The sequence below is a fragment of the Equus przewalskii genome, chromosome 5 (genome assembly GCF_037783145.1).
Source record: "Equus przewalskii isolate Varuska chromosome 5, EquPr2, whole genome shotgun sequence".
NCBI lineage: Eukaryota > Metazoa > Chordata > Mammalia > Perissodactyla > Equidae > Equus > Equus przewalskii.
In genome coordinates, this window is record NC_091835.1 from 29,122,756 (window position 1) to 29,135,138 (window position 12,383).

Below are 12,383 nucleotides of genomic sequence, written 5' to 3' on the forward strand. Positions count from 1 at the left end.
AGTCCAGCCCACAGTGGGACACCCCCACAGGTCCACAGCCGAGGGCCTTATCAGACCATCTCCGTAACAGGGGGTGAGAGGCTTTCGCTCACCTTGAACTTCCCTTGTTCTTGTCTTGAACTGCAAAGTCTTTCAGACAAAATTCTGCCAACGTTTGCCAAATGCAATCTACCAGCCACAAAGGCTGGGCCAGCTTTGACAAGAATGGTGACATGGTTGTTTTGGCTTCATTTTATTGTCAAACCAGCACACAGGTGTGCAAAGGTCATTCACGAGGCCAGGGATAGGGGTGGTGAGGTCATTGTGGCTCCCAGTGCCTTCCTGAGGGAGGCACTCCAGAAATGCAGTGGTCAGAGCAGCCTCAGGGAGGGAGGAATCCTCCAGGTCAGAGCCTCTGAAATTCTCCCCTTGCCTGGTCTCTGTGGCCCTCCTTGCACCCCCCTGACCATTTCATCTCTTTTCCTTTGTGGACTTCTCTCCCAGGCTCTGTCTCTGTCCAGAGCTGGCACACCCCTGGTGTGGGTGGTAGGAACAAGTTACGGACCAGAGCAATCGGAGGGCGGCATGAGTCCTGGGCGTCCAGAAGCTCCCAAATGGATAGGAGAGGGGTGAGGGCCAGCTGCCTTTGTGACATTGTTGATATTTGATCACTTTTGACCTATAAAAACAGCAGTTTCATCTGGTTGAAACTACAACTTCAGAAATTGCTTCCATGGGCCCATGTCCAGCTACTTTAAACAGGCTATAAGAAGCTCCGATAGCTCACACAGAGAAGACTAGCAACACTTAAATCGGAAGACGCTCCTCCTTACCGGCGAGTAGCGCTGTATGTAGGTGCAGAAGGCAGCGAAGTGCGGGAGTCTCATGAGCTCAGAAACCGCCAGGAAGGAGCTCTGCCCCTGCTGAGCAGTTTACAGCCCCTGACGAGCCCCTCGCTGTGGCAGGAGGTCGGAACAGGGCAGCAGATCTCTGCAGCTCTGAGAATGGGAAGCCTGGCTGGGGTAGTTTTTCAGAGCGGGCCCTGAACCTCCATCATTCCGTGGGTCTGCACAGCAGACTAGAGGAAGAGCAGCAGCTGGGGTCGCAGAAATAGGGTTGGTAAATACTTGCTTCTTCCAGGGTAAGTCCAGACAGTTCTCTGCAAAAACAAAGGCTTGATATAAGGAAGCCTGCACTGGAGTGCAGAGGATGAGTGCTTACTATCTGTGGGATCTCAGTCAAGTCAAACTTTCTGAGCCTCAGTTTCTTCATCTATAAATTGGGATGACGATACCTACCTCTTAAGACTGTGTGTTGGTTTGCTAGGGCTGCCACAGCAAAAACCACAGATGGCTCACCAAAACACCACCTGGTGGCCTTGGTTTAGGACACACATTTATTTTCTCACAGTTTTGGAAGCCAGAAGTCCAAGACCGAGGTGGCAGGAGGGTTGGTTTCTGGTGAGGCCCCTCTGCCTGGCTTGTAGATAGCTGCCTTCTTGCTGTCCCCACGTGGCCTCATCTCTGTGAGTGGGCAGAGAGAGAGATCTCTGGCATCTCTTCCTCTTCTTACAAGGACACCAGCCCTCTCAGATGAAGACCCCACCCTTATGACCTCATTTAGCTTTTCTTACCTCCTTATGGGCCACATCTCCAAATACAGTCACATTAGGGGTTAGGGTTTCAACATATAAATTTGGGGGGAACACAATTTCGTCCATAACAGACTGTTGAGAGTTGCAGGACGTAGGTCATGCTGTGAAAATGGTAGCTGTTTTGATGTGGGTCATGGAAGAGGTCGAGCAGGCTACAACGAGTCTGACTGATGGAAAAGGAGGATCTGAACAGACCAAGACAGGGATAAACCCCCAGACCCTTGGTAGAAGAACTAAACGTCAGTACCACACCCCTACTCTGTATTTTTGATATTTTACTGCACCTCTCTTTATGCTTAAGCTACCTGTTTAATAACCACCCATGGTTCTTTTTCCTGGATGCCACCTTTTCCCTCACTTCCTACATTCAATCAGCCACTAGATGTCCCTTGTATACATTCCCCACTTCCCATGAGTTCAGGCCTCCACCCTTTACAGCTTGGATATTAACAGTAGCTTCCTCTCTGTCCTTTTGCCTCCATTCAGTTCAATCCACTCTCACACCACAGACAGGTTGATTGTGTGAAATGTAAAATCGATCGCGTCACCTCTCTACTTGAAACGTTTCAATGATTTATTTTTAGGACAAACTCAAACATTATAACAGGCTCCCAAGGGCCTCATTGTACATTCTGGCTCTTGCTCCTCTCTCCAGCCTCGTTGCCTGCCAACCCCACTTTTTACATTTTCTGACCCAGACACCTCTGGATTACCGCCCAGGCTGCTCTGCCCAATTTTTTCTGCCCCACACTCTTGTACTAGACTCATTTTTCAGATCTCAGCTTCCAAGTGACACAACCCAGAAAGTCTTTATCTGGAGATTAAGCTGGGTACTCAGCCCATGTGGTCACAGGGCACCCATTGTCCCTGTCCTAACAGTCATCTCCCCATGCTGAAATCGCCTCCGGCCTCTCTGTCTCCCCTTCAGGCTGTGAGCTCTGGCAGGCTGCTACCGACGTCTCGGGTCTTATTTATTGTTGTGGCCCTGGCACCTGGCACAGCATCTGGCTCATGGTAGATGCTCAACAAATGCTAGTTGACTTAACTAATTATCCTTTAAAAACCTTTTTTTTTTTTTTTAAAGGATTTTAGGGTTTGTGTGTGTGTGTGTGTGTGTGGGTGTGTAAGGAAGATTGGCCCTGAGCTAACATCTGTGCCAATCCTCCTCCATTTTATGTATGGGATGCCACTACAGCATGCCTTGATAAGTGATGTGTAGGTCCATGCCTGAGATCTGAATCTGCAAACCCTGACCCACCAAAGCAGAGCATGTGAACTTAACCAGTACACCACTGGGCTGGCCCCTAAAAACCATTTTTAATATATATAGACCCACGTTCATGGCATCATTATTCACAAGAGCCAAAAGGTGGAAGTGACCCAAGTGTCCACTGATGGATGAATGGATAAACAAAATGTGGTATATACATACAACAGGATATGATTCAACCTTAAAAAAGGAGATTCTGACACATGCTACAACAGGATGAACATTGAGGACACTATGCTAAGTGAAAGAAGGCAGTCACAAAAGGAAAATTGCTGTATGATTCCACTTGTATGAGGTTTCTATAGTGCTCAAATTTACAGAGACAGAAAGTAGAGTTGTGCTTGCCAGGGACTGAGGGGAGATGGAATGGAGAGTGAGTGTTTAATGGGTATAGAGTTTCAGTTTGGGAAGATGAAAAAGTTCTGGAGATGATGGTGGTGATGGTTGTACAGCAACATGAATGTACTTAACGCCACTGAAAAATGGTTAAAAAGGTAAATTTTATGTTGTATATATATTATCACAATAAAAAAATTCCAAATGAAAAAAATAAAACCTCCAAGTAATGCTGGAGAGAGAGAGAGAGAGAAAGAGAGAGAAATGGGTCAGTTGGGCGCCAGTGGGAACCTTGGGAACCATGGATTCAGGAGCCCATAATGGGCAGATGAAGTCAGCTGGTCCTCATCAAGGATGCCACCGTAGCCAGGCTCATCGCCTCTGGATGTGCCTCAGGTTACCCTTGCACCTGCTCGAGACCCCTGCTGCTGCTCATTTCTTTGTTCATTTCAATTGAGATGATTAAAATAAACGCTCAGGGTTTTACGTTCCACTATCCTTAGAGTCTATTCCACCAGGCTGCGTGCTAAGTAGGAGTACGTTAAAAGGGGCTTCTTTATAACTTTTGGAATGAAACATCATTTAAGCACCCAACGGCAGACTGTTTTCCAAAGACAACCACAACTGTATCTACCATCTCACATGATTTCTGCAACAAGACCCTGCTTCTCCTCTCATCGGGAGGTGGGGTCTATTCCCCTCCCCTCGAGTGAGTCCAAGATGGCAGAGTGACATTGTGTGCCTTCCTAGGCTAGCCTCTGACAAGCAGTGCAGTTTCTCTCTGGGGGAGCCAGCTGCCACGCAGTCAAGAAGCTGGAGATAAGGTACGAGGAATGAGGTGGCATAAGCAGTGAGAGGCCATGTTGGGGAGCTGAACACCCGACATGTGAGTGAAGCCTTCTCGGACCTTCCATCTCAGCCCAGCTGCCATCGGATCGCAGCTTCCTGAGACGCCCCTGCTGACCCCAGCTGGAACAGAAGGACCAGCCAACCAGGCCCTGCCCAGACTTCTGACACACAGAATCCTTAGAAATGAATCAGTCACTGCTGTTTGAAGTCACGAAGAGTTGAAGTGGTTTGATTTCCAGCAATAGGTAACCCAAACCACACCTTCTGCCAAATGAAACACTAGGATGTGTAATTGTATCAGAGAGTATATACCACATCCCCACTCTCATTTTTATTCATTGTGAAAATATTAAAATAAATGAAAGAGAAAGAAATCCACCTACGACTCTGCCATTCCAATGTGTCACTGTTTTCACTTTTCTATCCACTTCTCTAGTGGTCGATGGGGCCACACATAGGGAAGCAATGTTGTGTTTATCAAGCGTGTAAAACTTTGCAGTGTTTTCCTCTCTTAGCATTGGGTTTGTCACTCACACATTCAACAAGCATTTATTGAGATCTACTGTAGGCCAAGCACTGAGGATTTACAGCTAAATGACTGCATACTACTTTTTTTTCATATTTTGACCTTAATTTATGTCATCATTCCTTTGAAATTGCTCTTTGAATTGAACGCAAATTGATCCAGGTGTTTCTTTTCTTGTCTATTTAGAAATTTTAGCTCCAGTAGCTTACAATATGACCTATGGTATCAAACCATAAAATTAAAACAAAAAATATCAGGAAAGGAAAATAAATATACCATGAACCTGGTCTAATAAAATTGCTATAATTGGACATGTAGCTCTGAGATTTCAGGCAAGCCAAAAGGAAAACAGTGAGTTCCTGTTGCTTGATTTAAAGCAAGCACATCATTCTTCTGGTGGAGATGGAGATTCTGACTTGCCCACATAGGAGGGGGTGACGCAGCAGCAGTGAGGAGGGGTAGACAGTGTGGGTAGACGGTCATCTCTTTCAAGGAGCTTGGCTATGAGTAAGAGCAGAGAGAGCGTGTTGAAGGCAGGTAGGGGCAACAGGATCCTGATGGGAAGAATTCTGTAGAGTGGCAGAAACTGAGGATTCAGGGGAGAGGGGGCTGACTAATGGGACAGGGTCCCTGCTCCCAGGGAAGGCCTGGGGATGGTATCTGGGACTCACGCGGAAAATGAGGGAGTTTACTGGCTGACGATTTCTGGGTGTTTTTTTTTTTTTTCAGTTTAAATGCGATGAAAGCGTGGGAGGGGAGTGGAGGTTTGAAAAGGACGGGAAAGGTACCAGATAATCCTTGTCGAATCAGCTAATCAGCCGTTCTAGGTTCAGACTATTGGGGTATCTGAATCCAGGAACGGAGAAAAGGAAAAGGATAGATTCTGACAGGAATTTCAACAGGGCCTAGGCTCAATCTTCAAAGCAAGCGCCTGACCCCATTAAAACCCTCCCTTCTAAAGATAGGAGACTTGATTGGAAGGTGCTCCGACATCTGCTTTTCTGAGAGTGATGATTGGACAGACCATGAAGAGAGGCAGGTGCTGTAGCCAATGGGCAGCTAGCTGGGGGAGAGGGTCTAAGGAGTGGAGCAGTTGGTGAGGAAGGAGAGGCGTCGGTTGGAACAGGAGGCCTCAGCGGGAGAGGAGAGAGCAGGTAGGGCTTCAGAGCTGCGGCGACAGAAGCCGGGACATGGGGCGTCCACACAGGATCCGTTCCAGAGAAGCCGGGCTGCTGCGTGAGAAGGCAGGCTTTGAGTCATCATTTGACTCATGTTGTTGGAGATGTGCTCTTTAATTTGAGCCACAAAGCTCAAATTGTTGAAGGAAGAAAACAAAGAGCTGTGGGCCAGGACACCAACGATTTAATTTTTCACGAGAGTTGGCAGGTGAGAGTGGGGACCCACCGTGGCTCTCCCCTTTCTTCCCTGTCAACTCGGGCCACGAACTTGTGAAGCAGGCAAAGTCCAAAATTCAGGCTGCCAAGTTAAAGACAGTTCTGGTTCTCATCCTGGTGCCTCTGTTTACTCGGCTGCGTGATTGTGGGGCAGTCACTTAAGCATTCTAAATCCCAGTTTTCTTGTCTGTTCTCAGTTCTCTTATCGTTCCTATCTCAATAGAAAATTGGGAATATTTATACCCATCTCAAAGTTGTTCTAAGGAATAAATGAGACAATGAAGGCATAACTGTTGGTTGATAGCAGAGTGCCTGGCGCATAGTGGGCACTCGATGTCTGCATTGTTGCCTCATGTTCCCATCTATGCCTTCAGCTCTTTGCTGGTCCACCCTCCGCGCGGGCGGAGCATGCAGTCCTGCATCCACCAGTTCACTCTGGAGGCTGCCTCTCGTGATTGCTGTGTTTGGACTGTTCAAACGTGACCTGATACTTGGGGGTAATTTAGAAATATTGCTGATCTTTTAAAGAGACTTTCAAGTGCTAGCTGTGACTATTTTTCAATAAAATCCAAAGCGTTTTTTTTTTTTTAAACCCAAGAAATAACAAGTGCTGGCAAGGATATGGAGAAATGGGAACGCTTGTGCATTGCTGGTGGGAATATAAAATGGCAAAGGCACTGTGGAAAACAGTGTGGAGATTCCTCAAAAAAATCAAACGCAGAATTACCACATGATCCAGCAGTCCTACTTCTGGTCATCTACTCGCAAGAAGTGATCACAGGGACTCAAACGTATTTGTACACTCATGCTCATAGCAGCTTTATTCACGGTAGCTGAAAGGTGGAAACAACGCGAATGTCCATTGATAAATGAATGGAGAAACACAGTGTGGGACGGCACGTACACACAGTGGAGTATTATTCAGCCAGAAAAGAAGGAAATTTTGGCACGTGCTACAACGTAGATGAAACTTAAAGACATTATGCTAAGTGAAATAAGCCAGACACGAAAGAACAAACATGGCATGATTCCTCTTGGAGGAGGTTCCCAGAGTAGTCAAATTTGTAGAGACAGAAAGTAGAATGGTAGTTTCCAGGGGCTGGAAAGAGGGGGGAAGATGGGCAGTTATTGTTTGTTTAATGGGTACAGAATTTCAGTTTGGGAAGATGAAATAGTTTTGGAGCTGGATGGTGGTGATGGTTGCACAGCAATGTGAATGTACTTAATGCCACAGAACTGGACAGTTAAAATGGTCAAAATGGTAAATTTTGTGTTATGTATATTTTACTGTAATAAAACAACCCAAAGCATTTTATTAAATATTATAAACCTCAAGTTAAGTGATTGGTCCCTGTCATTTATAAGAACTATGTAAGAGAGGACAAACACTGACAATTACCCAAATTAAGCAAATACAAATATTTAAAATGTTTTATCCTTCTGTAAAGGTAATGTATCTAAACTACTAGCACAGGGCTTGCCGTATTTAGCCAGTCATAAGTGGTCAATATTTTCATTATTATTATAAATAAAGTGTGGTGATAGGTACCATCTGAAGAGTTATGGATGAAATAAAGTCATGTGTAAGAAAGAAAAGGGGATGTTCCACTCCTTTTCTCTATGGTCTTAGGGAATTTCCTGGCAAAGATACAAAGTATAGAGATTGCCGTAGGGCTTCTAGAACAGCCAGACACAACCAGAATTGTTCAATTTACGTATTTGTTCCTTCCCTCATTCGTTTGTCTAGTCTGAATAGGTCCTTATTATATGTAATGGTCTATGCTGGATGATGAGGGCATTGTAAAGGTGAATAAAGTCTCATTCCTGATCTCCAGAAGCTTATAATGCAGCAGGAGAGATGACACGGACATGTGTAATTATAATGTGGCTGAGCGTGTCCAGAGGTGGACGGCCTTTATCATGGCTGAAACCTGGAGAGAGGAATAACCGCGTCATGGGAGTGCAGATACTGCTTGTGTGTAAAGATAGGATACTGACTGCTGGTGCGGATCCACACTCGAGCAGTCTTCTCGGATGTGCTTAGCGTTCTTGGCACCCGCTCTCCCGTTCTGACCCTGCGTCCTTCTCTTTCCTTTCCTTTCCTTCCCGAGGTGCCATCAGTGAGCATTCTCTTAGTCTCGGATTCCATTGTCCCCTGAGAGTCTGAGGAGATGGCTGCAGCAGCGGTGGCTGGACTGATCCCTGTGTTGCACTCTGTGGCCGGTGACAAGTCTGGCTGCTACGTCGGGTGACATCTGTGGTTTGGCTTCATCGCCATGTATGGAATGGTGTTGTACATGGTCCGCATGCCCTGGTCCTCCATCCATGAACATTTCCAGTGCCATGGCAACATCACCTATGCTTGTTTGACTGAGTGTTTTGAAAGAAGGTTTAGCAGTCCTGTAGTGGGAATTTGGTACTTCTTTTTCTTTGTCTTCCTATCCCTCTTCTTCCTCATGGAATTCTTCATGGCTCAGATTCGGCATAAGCAGATCAAGCTCAAGTCAGAGGAGTCGGTAGCAGGTGAGGCGGAGGAGGGCTCCATGGTGGGAATCCAGGAGCAAGACCGCTCTCCAATGTCCATCTGAACCTCCCCCAGGAGAAGATGCTTTCCCTTTTGTACCTCCTTTACTTCCTGCTGCAGGTCGGCGCCCAGGGTGTGCTTTTATTCCTTCTCATGTACCAACCACTGCCAATGGTGAGCCACACCGTCATTCACTGCAGCCCCGAGGCCTGCCCTGCACCCTTTATCTGCCTCATCAGGGCAGCATGGAGAAACGAATGGCCCTCTACACCCTCACCACCTTGTCCTTCATGATCATCCTCTTCTGCTTGGGTTTCTTCATGTACAGCATTCATCACTACCTGTTAAAGGGGCTTTCAAGTGCGAGGTTTTGGCTTGACTGACGTTTGGAAGTTCTTACTTAGAGTCTTCCTCCCTTGCACTGGGAAGTTAGTGTCTGGGGCAGGGCTTCCTCCTGCTAACCCTCTTTGCTTTCCTTTCATATAATAAACATTTATTGTTCTTGTTTTCTCTCTCTACAGCCAGGATAACATTGTCTAACTGTGGGGTGGGTGGTACGCACTTGATAATATTTCAGAGTTCTCTCACACGTGCTGTCTAATTTGGTCCTCATCAGAAGCCTGGGGCATTGAGCTTGCTACTTCATTCTTCCAGTATTTTCAAATCAGGAAGAGTTTTCATAGTCTTAGAACAAGAGATTTAAAGATTCTGAGGAGATTGATTGCTTCTGCTCTGGCTCCCCAATGTTAATTGTAAATGCAGAGAAGATAATTCTTCTCCACAGAAGAAGTTTCAGCTGGACTTGCAGGCAGATTCCCCAAGCTCCTAGGAGTGGCCCCCGTCTTGCTGCCTCACTCAAGTCTCCAGTGAGGACTGAATAAATCTGGATGAATCCCACTGGGGAGAGGATGAGTCACCGTTATGGCAATTCTGATTAATCACTCCATCCAGTAGAGTAACTCTTTTGTGCCTGTTGGTTCAGTGGCATAAGGAGCCTAAAATGGCCAAGTGGCAGTCTCATCTTCCAAATCATTGGAATCATTGTTGTGTCTTTGATAGAAGCATTCCCCCATTGGGAACTGAGACCTCCAAACCAGAAGAGCTCACAGTTGCTGGATGGGAAACGAACAACGCTGCTGCTGTTTTTTTCAGGTGTAGTAGTCACAGCAGCTGCTCTCACTTCCACCCTTTGATTCCCAGATACATTTGTTCTGACTCTCTGGGAGACAGCACCATACAACGGTCTCTGAGTCAAAGCGTATAGTGCAGCCTGTCAGACAGACCCCACCCTTTCAGGGTGTTGTCTCACACTTGATACTGTAACTGAATTTTCAGTAAGCCATTGCACCTTTCAATTCAGCCAGCTGTTTTGGGGTGATGGGATATTGTGGTAAGATTCCATGGGCATGAGCCTATTGCTACACTTCCTTTGCTGTAAAATTAGTTCCTTGATCAGAAACAGTTCTGTGAGGTATGTATCTATCACCCGAGCACCATGAGCCCCCACTCTGACTGGTGGCACACAGTGGTGTTCTGGGTCCTTAGGAATTAGCATCACTTCAGAGCCCATGTCTAGTGATCCCGTAGTAGTCTGGGTCTTTCCTTTTCTCCAGGGCCCAGTCACTCCAGTAAATCACTACAGATCGGTTCAGGGAAGTCTTAGAGAGGACTTGCTATACTTGGGGCAGTACTGCAGAGTCCCCCTCCTTCAGCCAAGGGACTCTGGATCTGTGGATTGGCTTAGGACTGGAAACTTTGTGAGAGGCCATGACTCTGCATTGCAGTGACTCAAACCGGGTCTTGAACCAACAGATCTAGAAGTTTTTCAGTTCTATGGATCAGGGATGGCAAACTTTTTCTGAAAAGGGCCAGAAAGCAAATATTTTAGGCTTTGCAGACCAAACAGTCTCTGCCACAACTACTCAGCTCTCCTGTTGTGGCAGGAAGGCAGCCGCAGACGACATGCAGATGAATGGGTGTGGCTGCGTTCCAATAAAACTTCATTTACAAAAATAGGTGGAGGGCTGGATTTGGCCATGGGTCATAGTGTTGATTCCTGCTAAAGACCCAGCAATATTTTAGTAGGCTGACTGTTTATTTTGTTAGTATGTGATCAATTAATCACCACTTGAGATCCCCGTGGGCCAAAGCATTCTGATGACCTTTGTTCCTGCTGGCTCTTATGGTAAATGTGTCCACTTTGTCTTGGGCAGTTACGTGCTGCCTCTTGGCCTCTGTTACTCCAGGATTTCATCAGCCTCACTGAAATCAGAGTAGCACCTCCCATGGTCATATCTAGTCTATAAATGAGAGCAACCATAGAGCTTTTAAAGGATGCACGTACTCCTTCACTAATTTATTTCTCAAAATCTTAGTGAAGGGAGGGTCTTCTGAGCCTTCTCAGGGGATGTGGTTGGGGATGGGTATGCATGTTACACATGATAAATCCACATCAACGTTCCTATCTTCCTAAGCCTTTGGATTCCTTCCTCCACATCAGACCACGGAAGCTATGGCATCTCACTCTCATTAAGTAGATAACACTGTTGGGTTCAAGTGTCAGTCAGCCAAATAATATGTTAGAGCCACATCTAGCTGTACAATTTAAAATATGAAATCTGAGATCTCTAGTAAGTGCACACGTATAAATTAATTTGTCTGATATGGTGCTATATTCCTCTCTCCTTGGTCTAAGTTGCTTAGAATCCACTCCTACACACATTCCCCAGGTTTCTGCCAACATATATTAGAAAAGTCTTGCAATTCTTTTAGTGTATAAGCCATTTCCTCCTGGGTCATACTGTGTATCGAGTTCCTGAAATATACTGAGATTTGACCCAAGTTGTAGACCTAGTGGGTCGTGAGGAGAATCAGCATCCCTTTCAAGGCATCTGCCCCGGGTGAAGTTGTCACAGGGTTTTCCAGCAAAGGAAGGCTCGTCTGACCTACTTGTATTGTCAAAGGATGGTCACAGTGACTTGGAGATTTGAGATTCTCAATTCATTTGAATCCTACCAGACTTCCCCATTCCAGGTTTCAGAGTCTCATTACTTCTCAGTCAACCTCCTAACTTTTACGTAAAACTTGTAAAATCTGCGAATTCAACTGCTATTGTATTTCAGCCACTTGCACAGTTAAGTCCTGTGTTTGATATTTAGCAATACTGGCCCTGTGGTTACAAGAAATAAGAGATTATATTCGGATGAGCACGGAAGCTCTCTGATCCCCAGACTGTGACCCTGAGCTTATCTTTTTCTTTCTGTAAGTGCTGCCGTGCACTCGGGGAAAATCAATTCCACACCGCAGTCCTTGTTGTCACTGCTACCGCCATAACAATCCAGTGCAGCAGCCACTGGGGCCCCCAAGGCGTTTGCTTTAATTAGCACTTCATCCCAGTCAGCCACAGGTGATAATTTAATGACCTGCAATGTCATTGTATGTCATCGATAACTAGCAGCTGATTTTCCAGCTTCAAGGAACTCACCACTGCCCTCAAACCCAAACACATGACCCAACCCATTCTCAGATCCCATCTTTGAGAGTTTGTCTCCTCAGGCCACCCCCAGTCCCAATTCTATTAAGGTCCACTCAGGAGACAGAAACCACACCGGCAAATTGAACCAGAAAAATTTAATACAAAGAATTGTAACTTATAAAAGGTGGTTAGCTATCAAACCAGAAGTGGCAAGTGCAAAAAGCAGCTCCTACCTCAAGAGCTGAGGGACAGTGACTCAGGAAGGGATTAAGAACCTGGAAGAGCTCTCCCCACCATTCACCTCAAGGCAGACTCATCTCTTCTTGGAGAGGCATGCCTGCCGTAGGAGCACACTGCCTGCCGGTGCTAAGGAGAC

The 12,383-nt window shown here is 46.2% G+C and overlaps 1 long non-coding RNA gene across 1 annotated transcript; it reads left to right on the forward strand.

Moving 5' to 3' along the window:
- The first annotated feature begins 5,681 nt into the window (after nt 1-5,681).
- LOC139083484 (uncharacterized) lies at nt 5,682-12,161 on the forward strand. Its single transcript, XR_011540227.1, has 2 exons — nt 5,682-5,768; nt 8,120-12,161. It is a non-coding gene; the product is annotated as an uncharacterized lncRNA (long non-coding RNA).
- The last annotated feature ends 222 nt before the right edge of the window (nt 12,162-12,383 follow it).